Source organism: Schistosoma haematobium, chromosome 2 (assembly GCF_000699445.3).
Source record: "Schistosoma haematobium chromosome 2, whole genome shotgun sequence".
NCBI lineage: Eukaryota > Metazoa > Platyhelminthes > Trematoda > Strigeidida > Schistosomatidae > Schistosoma > Schistosoma haematobium.
The window spans coordinates 18,495,480-18,507,501 of record NC_067197.1 but is presented as its reverse complement, the minus strand read 5'-3'; positions in this window follow the sequence as shown (position 1 = coordinate 18,507,501).

The window sequence follows — 12,022 nt, the reverse complement described above, 5'->3', positions numbered from 1 at the left end:
TGCTTAGAATCTCTTCCTCGAGGGAGCCGGGTGACCGTCAAAGGCTCTATTCTAGAAAGTTCGAGCTTCTTGTTCAATTGACCCCAGAGCATCCTGTCGTTTTTGTCCTGCAGACTGAGAGGAAGGTCAAGATTGTCAACAAGGTTCATGATAATGAGAGAATCGTCGCAAACTGTCGTTAATTTACCAGGTTTCACGATGGGTTCAGGTTTAATAACTTGTTGTTTGGAGGTCAGTGCGCGTTTTTGAGTCTTGGGGGTAGACTGTGCGACCAAATCGCCAGTTGTTTTTCGTACAGCAACACTTGGGTTGCTCGGCTTGGGCGGTGATGCCTGGTTCTTTTGGGCTCTCTTAACATGGGCCGAATCACCTACAGGGTTTTGGGAACCACTGTTGTGTTCAGGGACCCTGAGCTGGGAGACCTGAGTTTGCTAAGGGAGCCTAATACTGTCGACGTAATGATGGTGCTGAGTCTCGACACGTCACCATTAGTGTTGATGGATACTCCATCGGTGGTATACCTATTGGCATCCCTATTTTTGTATCCGTCGCACGCTCTTGTTTGTCTACCGGTTTTTTTACTGTTGTTATCCAAGTTAACTGACAACTTGTTCCGAAGACCTGTTAGTAGGACAATGATGTTACTCAGCAAGACTACAGCGTCCGTGCTGCACGCGACACATACCCACTTTTGGTCTGACTTGCTGAGTCTGTTGTAAGCAATTGCTGTCAGATCTGTGCATGCTTCGTGGAACCAACCTTTGCAGTTGTCGCACAGCATGCCAGTTGTAACAGCAAAAGGGCATCCCAGACGTTTGCATGAGTTTTTCATGACTATGTTGAAGCAAACTATGTTATAGATGCTTGCAAAAGCCTAAGACCTTTAAAAAAAACACTAAAAAGCACACTGAAAACGGACAAAAATGGATAAAACGAGTGATATAAACTGAAACTAGTCTATACGTGAAAAACAAAGAAACAGAATAGTAAGCTGAGGCAAAACCACAGGTAACCATTAAATATGGTGAAACTCAAAAAAAAGTAATCTACCGAACGTATAGCTCAGGATAGATTCTTTAGAACTGAAACGGTACTTTTGTTGCGTAAGAACACAGCAAAAGTTTGATAAATGCAAATCACGTTAGGACTAAACTTCCCGTCCGAAAAGCGCGCACCCAGATTGGCTCTTTCATAAATTAGAGTCTCGCCCAGATACAAAGTGTATCAACATCTTTGGTAATATATGAACTAACTGCTTGAATCCAATGTTCCAGATAAAGTCTCACGTAGACTGGGTACAGCACACGGAACTTATACTCCTCAAACCATTTGAAAGCCCAGAAGGGTTATGTAGTGCCAGTAAGATGTGACAACGCTTCGGTAGTATCGTCCACTGACGGAGGTTACTGAGCACTCGAAGGTCAAAATGTCGTAAAACGATTAGTGGGTCAGCTCGACAATTCTTATGGTTTTGCAAAAGCGGTCAAATCAAGATAATTACAAATTTGATTTGAGTTCAGCCCTACTAAGTCTGATAGCCTCATCCTTCAAGTAGCTAAAGTGACGACATCGTTATGATACATGATATAGGACGAATCTCCAATGATATAATGTTTTCGCGACAATATACCAGTTAATATAATTTTGAGACCTGCCGGAAAGGAGTACACATTTGCATCGTTACTTGTCTCGAAACTTTGGTAGCCTTCACAGTAATACTGTTTTCATAACGGCATATGTTTTATTCAAGTTATTTCACATAAAACTAAATCATGACTCTGCATATAGCGTATGGCTAGGTGGAAATCAATGCTTGCCTGTGATGCAATTTTTGAAAAACTGTTCTAGCAGTACATGAATAATTAGTCTTCAAGAACTTCGCAATACCATGTACGACGACGTTAAAAAAAGAACTATTCACTTAGCTTCGGAATGAAGTTGTAGCTTCGTCAATTCACTCAGAACTACAATTTTTGATCGTGCACAACGTAGAAATAAAAAAACAGTGCAAAAATTGCCGTGCTACCACAGCGTCGTTGCCTTAAATGTGACTGAGCCCCAGCCAAATCAGCCGGCTATCGGGCCACCGAATATCTAACAGTTTACTGACCCTCACCAAGGTTAATGTACTGTGACTGCCTTGATAGATTCAACGTTTCTACAGAAACACGTTATCAAGAATAGGTACAAGAAACGGAATGCGACTATTACTCCATGGACCAGTCGGCAACAATCCAGTGGCATCGTCCGTCAATGGAATTCGCTGGGCACTTGAAAGTCAAACTATCGTCTTTAGTCTTTTGTAGGGAGGATAGGAGGTTAGACGACCCACACTTATCCTTGCGATTTGTTATACTGTGAAGACCCAATACCGCTTTCAAAGATTCAACAAAAGATGATGATATGACGTGTCCTGGTGGAAAGATTCCATTAATTGACAACTCGGTGGGAGAAACGGAAATCGGAGCACAAATTATTTGATCGCAGTTGTCGAGTTTTCTTAGAATTTCCTCTTGAATGATCCTAGACAGAAGGAAGCCATAAAACATTGATACCATGATCATCATTCTGTATTCGGTAATCCAGTATAAATTCACTCCATACATTGCCGTAAGACAACGGATAAAAGTTGAAGCCTCTCAGTATGACATCATAAGATAGGCCAGAGGGAAGGCTCACCATTTTAGTCCCCTGCCATTGAACTAGTTCCGGCATTCCCGCTTCATACTTGAAACAAGGACTTTCTGCTTGAGTCAAATGTTACAAATGCGGCCCCATAGAGGTTGGATACGGTACCCTAAAAATTCCTTCGTCCAAGTAAACGAAGTATGTAATAATAGATTGTGAGACTCTAAAGCCTTTGGCAGTGACAGACAAACACTCAATATTAATTCTAGGGTTATCGGCGTGCAATAAGTGTGGGCACGGTCAGGACGTTAAGCCATGGGTTTTCGCGCACATGTTACATATTGTTGAGGATTTTGGGATGCCGTCATTTATCAGCTATTAACAGAATTTTCCGTCACACGTCAATCTTCGTAATCTTTGTGCTTCATACATAGCTTTTATTCCACTTTATTAGTAGTTTGACATACTTGTCAGTTACAACCTGGGTAATTGTTTAGTCAGCCTAATGTGTTTATCTGTAAAAATGGAAATTCAGGCAAGTGAAATTCACCATTTAACAAGCCGAAAGTAGATCGCAGTGAGAATTTTATTCAAAAGTGAGCTCTAAGATCTGTTACATTTGATTCACCTCCCCAATTATGATGGTGATGAACATGGATGTTGGCAGCAGTTTATAAAGTATGGGTTGAAGCAATTAAGCATTAAGCTATTCATGAATGTTATATAACTTGTTAATATACAGCCATAGACAGTCCTATCCATTATAAGTACGATCGCATTTGACTGAACTGACAAATTATTATGTAACGTATCTGAGAAATAAAAATTTTAATGAGTAACAGTTGATGTTGATAGCCTCTTTCTCCGCTTTATGAACAAATACAGGAACTGTGTATAACATTACTGTAAGTGCCAGATAAAGTAGTTACATATTCCATAGTCTTTTGCATTATAAATCTTCTTATCTAATCTCATTATCCAGAGGATAAATAAGTAAACTTTGAGTAAATTCTGGGGTTTTCCCCAACATCATAAAGGAAATGATAATCTTCCCCAAAGTTCGGAGAAATTGTGGGGAAAAACTCCAATGTAATAAGTTCCTGCAAAACCATTGAAGAAAACTCAAAATATTCCCAGATATTTTGGGGATTTTTCCAAGACCTAAAGAAATTTTCGGGCTTAGTGCCAATCCTCCAAAATGTCCTGAATTTCGTCAAACCGGACAAAATTTTCCATAAATAAGGAGTATGGGAACTTACGAAGCAACAATCCGTCCGAATTGTGTACCACAAGACAGAAAGAGCTAAATCAGTGTTCTTTGCAATGGTTTTGTTGTTTTGCTGCAACAAAATACCACTTAAACATGCGAACAACTAATATCCATGTAAACCAACGGACACCCAACAAACCCAAAGGTCGTTTAAACGAGACGGTGACGGCTTTAAGTAAAACGGGAGTTTTTTGCCGTGCCAACGATACACTGATTGCCACTCACAAATGCACTGTCACACGCATATGTCTCTTGTTCCCAATTATCTGTTGTTTTGATAACAGAACTCCAATGTGTTTACCATATACTTTTACAGACCACAGTGATATTACCAACGGACGGTCATTATCTTCAACTGTAGGAATGCCATCCTTCCTCTGATGATCCTTACATTCACACCTGCATCACATCCGCCTTGTTCATCAATGATGCTGCCCAAATACTTGAAAGTGTACACCTCTTCCACAGTCTCTCCATCAAGTGTGATTTGGCTAAGGCTCTCTGTGTTGTATCTGAGGATGTTGCTTCTTCCCTTGTCTATGCTTAGGCCTAGTGATCCAGAGACTGCTGCTACACTAGTTGCCTTCACCTGCATTTGTTCGTGTGTATGCGATAGAAGGGCCAGGTCACCTGTCAAGTCAAAATCATCTAGTTACATCCAAATTGTCCATCGTATTCTGGGATTCCCCTCAGGTGTGGAGGTCTTCATGACCCAGTTAACCACCATAGGGAACAGAAAAGAAGAGAGTAAGCAGTCTTGTCTGACTCCAGTCTTCACTTGAAATGGGTCCTTCATCTGTCCTCCATACACGACTTTCCACTGTATTCCGCAGTATGAATTCCGTATGATGTTGATGATCTTCTCAGATACAACATAGTGTGAAAGTAGATTCAGTAAAGTTCTCCTATCCACACTGTCAATCGCTTTCTCATATTCAAGTAAGTCGACACATTATGACATATTCCATCCTATGGATATATCAACAGTGATTTGTTATGTCGTGATTTCGTCGGTTCACTATGGATTCTCTCATAATCCAACAGATTCATCTTGAAAGTGAATGCCTACTAAATCTTGCATTCGGTTCAACAGCACTCTTTTGTAAATATTTCCATGTACATACCGCATAAGGATAACTTTTGGAGACTCAACGTACTCACACTATGTCAAATCGGCCGACAGGCCTCCTTGGTTAAGACCCTAGAATCTCGTACCACTGATGCATACTGTATCTCTGAAACACGCACACAGAATCATAGTGTACTCACCCACTTGACCCCATTTTGCCAAAACGGTGAGCCGACGAGATACACCCCCGTGTATCTGGCGACCCGATGGCTAGTCTTCAAGAAATTGCAGGTGTATGAACAGCACTAAGTTCGAGGGTAGAACAAGCACTATTAGAATGGATCTATGTTAAAAGCCGCTTATGTGCTGTTAGGCTAAACGTCTCTGTAAGAACTCGGATGGATAGGGACACATGTCATTGCCTATTTGTCATTTCTGCCTGCGCCCCCACTGACTACATCCCGGACGCATTGAAAGATGAATTTTACAGAAAGCTTTCTGAACTTCATCGTAAATCTAAACACTTAGATATATTAGTCGCAGCAGGTGACTTAAATGCCCAGATAGGTAGTTTAAACCAAACAGAAAGATATGTAATTATTTTAGTGTTCCGGCTCAACGAACAGATGATGGTGATCGCCTGCGCAACTGTGCTCAGACAATCGTTTGTTTTTAGTAAGCACTAATTCTAAGCATATGGAGAGTCATCGACTAAAATGATGACCCCCTGCACCAAACCAATGATGGACTGAAATGCACCATATCTCCATCAGCCATCGTTGGAGATGCTCAATAGAAGACTGTCGTTCGTTCAGAAATACCTGTTTGGACTCCGATTATTCTCTAATACGAGCACGCGCTTACTTGCACATCCCTGGACGCTAGAAAATCATATTAGGAAGGTCCATTAGAGTCAAACTCAATGATGAGGAAGCCAAAAGTAAATTCCAGGAACAAGTGAGGTCACTCTTAGGTAATCCTGAAAACGGGGCTGACTCAGATGTTGCTTGGAAATATTTACCAACAGTTGTGGAAACAGCAGCGACATCCATTAGTGATTTGAACCAAGGGGATACGAAAAACAAGTGGATTTCTACTAAGTCCGTTGCAGTGATAGATTATCGTAGTTTTGTCTCATCAAGCTCTGAACACCATGAAGAACAAAAACAAATGAGATCTAGGTTAACCAAAATTCTAAGGAACGATCGTGAGCAGTGGTGGGCAACGAAAGCAAAAGAGATGGTAAAGGCGGTGGTTGTAGGCAACACAAGACAACTCTTCAGGTTAATTAAAAGATCTGGAACTAGAACTTCAAGTGCAAGTGAGACGATCTCGGAAAAAGACGGTACTTTTGTCGGCTTTCAGCGTAGACGTTTAAAATGATGTATGGAACATTTCAAGGAACAGTTCAGCTGGCTTTTAGCTACTCTACGATTACTTACCATTCCCAGGCAGCCTGAATAGAACATTGAAGCAGTCATTCCGACTCTATTTGAAGTTCGAAAAGCTATAAGTAATCTGAAGCAATGAAGAGCAGGCGGTTCAGATGGATTGGCTATAGAGGTCTTTAAGTGTGATGATCAGGTTTAAGCGATTAGATTGACAACTAATTTGGCTAAATTCCGGGAGACGGATGTAATTCCTTGTGACTGATCGCAGTCACTGATTGTCGCAGTATATAAGGAGGGGTCATATTCATCATGTGACAACCAGGGAGAGATTAGTTTGACTGATATCGCACCAAAAATACCGGCCTCAATAATTATAGGGCGTCTAACAAATGCACATGAATTGCAAACACAAGGAAATCAGGCCGGCTTCATACCTGGTCGTGGCTGCATCGACTACATATTCACCATTCGTAAGGTCTTAGGACACAGAAGTGCTTATATGCGTCCGACAATGATAGTTTCCTTGACTTAAAAGCGGCATTTAACTCGGTAGACGTGGAGGTACTGGTAAACACAAATCCATAACTTTTCTTCAGTGATCTTCCTCTTACTACGAAACGCCCGAACTAGTCTTCTCCCACAGCCTCAAAGCTTTATCAAGCTTGTCGCACTCCAAACAGGAGCACTTGCCTCATCAGTTATTATCCTGGACTCACCATAAACCATTGGTATGCCACACATTCTTCTATCACTCTGCAAACTGTGCTAGCTTCCTTCATTTTCCAATTGCTTTTATGAATTTCAGCTAATATATCAGGCTGTTCCGTATGTCATTCCTCTCTTTGACAATATTAAGTGATCAGTTCTGCCATGAAGTTTTGGAAAGATGAAATTAGATGTCGGGCTGCGGTTCAGACTAATTTCATCCACTGAGAGTAATGGGACGGACTAGGAGAACTTCCATGTCTTGTGCTGCACATGTTAATCATCGCGATCGATTTTCGGGACCCATGTTTTATAAGAACAGGTTCAGAACAGTTAGTACTCTTCCTATAAATATCACCGGTCGACAAGGTCAGAGATTCCAATCAACATCCCAGGTCTCTCATCCATATATCTCTAGAGGTCTAATAATCCGTTTATCACTTAAAAGTTAAAGTAATTCATCCAAAACACCATGCATACTAAACATAAGAGTTAGAAAACTCGCTTCTAGAGGTATTTCAACTTAAAAATTATCTAGAAGCGTTAATGTTCAATAATCTGAAGTCTTACGCTGTGACAAGAATGCTTCCTGTGCAAACCTTGCGCTGATAACTCTGAAGAGCACGTTTGGTCAGTCTGATAGTAAAACTTTCAACATAATTTTTAACTGATTTATTCGGCCCCTATTAAGAGTACGGAATGGACTTTTTTTCACTCACTCCGCAGTGATAATAACATACAAGTATGTATCACGAAGTGAACCACGAAAACAGCTCAAGGAGTAAGGGCATCTCAGAAGTAACCTTCTAATGACATAGCATCCTAAGCACTTTCAGGCACCTTCTTATATACTCAATTAAATTAATTCCTCACACAAATCTCAGGGGTGATACCTGGAAATTTAGGGATGCAAAACTTCAGAATGAACTGTAGACACGGCCTCAACTACTTAAGATTAGTCAAATTCTGGAATTCTCTGCCTTCTGAGGTGTTTCAAACGACTTTCCACTATTCATTTGAGGATTTTGGTGGAGTTTTGTTCTCTGAGCTACAAATCTTCTCCACCATCTCAAAGTCATTTGAGGAAAAACGCAACATGTTCTCTGGGACTAAGCAAATAATTCAAAACATCTTACTTGTTTTCTGCCAAATTTACCTAGGTTCATAAATAGAGACATCACTGATCCACTGCTATTAGATATGGAAAGTCCTTAAATGAAATCTTCATTTCTGTTCACAATCATCTGGAAAACTTATGCTCTCATTTTCAATATAAGAACTAACGCGCTTTATAGAAGTTGTGTTGTGGCGGACAGCGTTTAGTCGAATTTTGTAACATTAATTAAACATTAAAATAAAAGGGACCTTTGATTTAAAGTTATTGATTATTTGGATCGATACATTTAATTAGGAAGTAACAGTTAGCTGAGAGCTAATTGAGCCAACAACTTATGTACATCTCATCAGGGCCAAATTTCCGGATTTTGGGAAAAACCCTGAGCAATTGGAATAACGGTGCTTCTCTTAAACTCATTGGAAGTTATAGAGGAAAACCTTAAAGCCAGTGTGATGAAGTTGTAGGAGAAAGAACTTACTATGCACGGTATCGTTCAGGCGTTTTAGACGTAATTATTATAAATGATATTGTTTTTTGCATGACAGTCAAGTTCACCACACATTCCATTACCAATGTTTAGGCCTTATTTTAATGTCATATAAACACAGGACGAAGAAGAGTTAGTTCCGCTCCACTTTTCCAAAAGCCTTACGCTGAAGATGCCACAGGTATTTGGAGTTTGACAACGCTTTAACCAGTAACACCTAATATGAATCATACCCGCAAAGTGAAATCAAAAGACAGAAGCGAGAAGGTTTGAAGATATATTTGATAGGCCATCAACATATCGTGGATCGACTGATCTAATCTGGCTAGTGATTGCGATAGATGTTGAGCACGGCGTTCCCACCCGTGATTTGGTGCGGATGCATGACCGAGCGTCTTTAGCTAGGTGAGTTCATTAAAATTAATGTGATTAGCATGAAATGTTAAAGACTTACAGAGCCATTGATTTCGGCGACTTATTTACCTCTACAACATATAGCATATTCATCCTGAACTTAATACAGTAAGCCTCTGATACGACTTACTGTTATTTGGAATTTAACAGTTATTATCATTTGCTTCAAAGCACATGCTGCAAATTAATGAAGTGAAACGAACAAAGGACGCCTGTTAGATTCAAAGTGCTTTTCTATGAACCGATGAAATCTCTACGGGCACCGAAATAGTGAAAAATAAAATGTCGGCGAATACAATCCAATGCATTACCGAGCGCCATCAGCTAGGTGAGTCCATTAAAACGAATATGGTCAGCATCCAATGTCGAAGACTTACGGATCTATTGATTTTGAGGATTTATTCACCGCTACAACGCCAAGCAGGTGAGTTGCCGTTACAAACTGCTATTACTCCCATGGTCCAGCCTAACTACAGCCAGCTGTTTCTTTCAGACTATTAATGTTGAAGGTAATGAAATAGATGAGACATGCGGCAACCAACAGAGTGTCAAACATGAAAGGCTGCCATAGTACGTTATTTTAAAGAGGGTTGAAGTTGAGAGGAGTTTAAGAAATAGCACAAATTTACGGTCACTGACAGACAAACATACAACACTATACACGTTGTAGCAACGCAGATGGGATTGCCTCGTATAATTCAGGTTATTGTGCATCTACGGTAGCCAAATTTATTGTCGTGTTTTCTCAATAAACTATGCTAAGAAAGTATGAGTACAGAAATTTGGCTACCGACGATCTGTCAATGAAAGAAACGATATGTAGAATTGTCATCAGTAATATGAAGGGAGGTGAAATCACTGTTAGGAAGGCGACTGAAACCATGGGCCTTTTTACTAACGGTTATCCCAATGTAAACATCAGCATATTTATTTTCAACACTGGGTGTGCTTGGCGTGCAAACAACCAACTCTCAAACTCTGTAATCTATGTTCCCCTTTCCATGATGTCGGAACAACAACATGAAAATTAAGAAAATACGATCATTTCTCTACAGCAGTTGTGTTATCTACTGATAGTGACTTATCAACTGAATATACGTCAGTGAACTCAATGATACAGTGCCTGCGCCGTTAGTCTTAGAAGAAATGTAATTTACAATTCCCCTTGTAAGTTCAGAATATGACATGGGTCCATCATAGTAGTTTTAGTGGCGAATTAGTGTCACCATCCCCCTAAGTTCCGGTCCGACACCCGTTGTCCTCCCGTAAATCACAACGAATCGACAGTAGAAACTCGCCAGAGTCGGAGCTATTTAATGGTAAGTTCAATAAACGCAGAAACTTTCCTCTAATTGTTCACCACAGATTTCGCAAGCTTATTTCCTGTATTCCTTTTTACGATCGAATCTCTTTCAGTTTTATTGTTTTTTAATGAGCACACATCAAAAGGCTCATATGTAGCTTTCTCTATTTTGTTACTACTCACCATCTGCATTATTATTGGCACTTGGTCTTTCCTCAACGCCAACTTAGCAATATTGTATTATGGCTGTTATTGAAAAAGCATACCCTGCTTCCTCTGCATCTTTCGATCTTGAATGACTCCTCGGCAGGACTGTCATTTGGGCTTTTGACCTGTGAATCACTATGTAACATAAAATGGCATACCGTTATGCGCTCTAACGTCACATCGCTTTGATGATCTGCATTAAATGGACCTATGTTCTTGTCTAATAGAAAAGAGGCAAATACCCCCGGCTTTCGCTTGCGGCTATCGGTCAGCACCAAAAAAGTCATTGTTAAATAGCACTATAATTGGAGCACATACTGTACCCGCGTGTTACTACGGCACTACTCAGACTGTAAATGACGACTCACCTTCACGTTGTGCCTTCTTCTGGGAAGGGTTGGCGACCGTCCGAACCCATTACTTTCGACTCTGGCAAAAGTTAGTGATTTTGACAAACGCTGGACCTCTACCATTTTCCGTCACTTTATCGACCAAGTCTACTCAATGTACTTGCAGTAACTGGAGCAACAACCTTCCGACTCCTTTAAAAATCATTAATGCGTTTTAATCGGCAGTATAGTTTGTTCGTTCCAGAATCGATTTCCCACAGCCAGTTTCGGTAACTTTTCAGAAACATTATAACCAATGTCCACACCAATAAACAAGCTTTCCATGTCTACCCAAGCAATTACATGAAGCTGTCCAAATGATAGCTTCGAATCTTCTCGTAATTTATTACAACCAGCAAAAGGGTCCATCATCACACATCCCTTGACAGCTACCTTCAACTTGTTACTGCAGGTACGTCTCGAACTGCCGTACTAATTTCCATTACTCCGTTGGCTGTCTACCGAAGTAACTCAATTATACCTATACAATGGGGGACAACATTGTCTGATCCCCAGAAATAGCATGAGATCACTACATTTAAGGCGACTTCGCCCAATAACCATATATTTGTATAGTACTGTTAATTTCATGCTGAAGCTGTTTGGAATTATTATTGTTAGGTTTGTGTACTTGGACAATTCATGAAAAACAAACCAGCAGCTCTGCAGTGAATGTTTACAGAACTGTATGAACGAAGGGTATTCAAATGAGCTGAAATGCTAAACATTATGTAAACCGCTTGAATGTAGTAAGGGAAATATTGGGTCTGGATGCACAAATGAAATGTTGCCTTTTCATTTCATGGCAATTATTGTCATTACTTTCATAAAGCTAAGACAGTATCATTTTTATCGCGACCGTTCAATTCAGCTTGTAATAGGATTTCTCAGTGGGATGTGAAACCAATTTAAAATTGCAAACACAAATCAAAGTGGTAATTGGCATAGGAAATTAACAATACCATCAACCAGTGAAATACCGGTAGACCATAAAAAGCCGTAAGAAAGTAAAACGTTTACTGGTCAGAAACACCACCCTTCT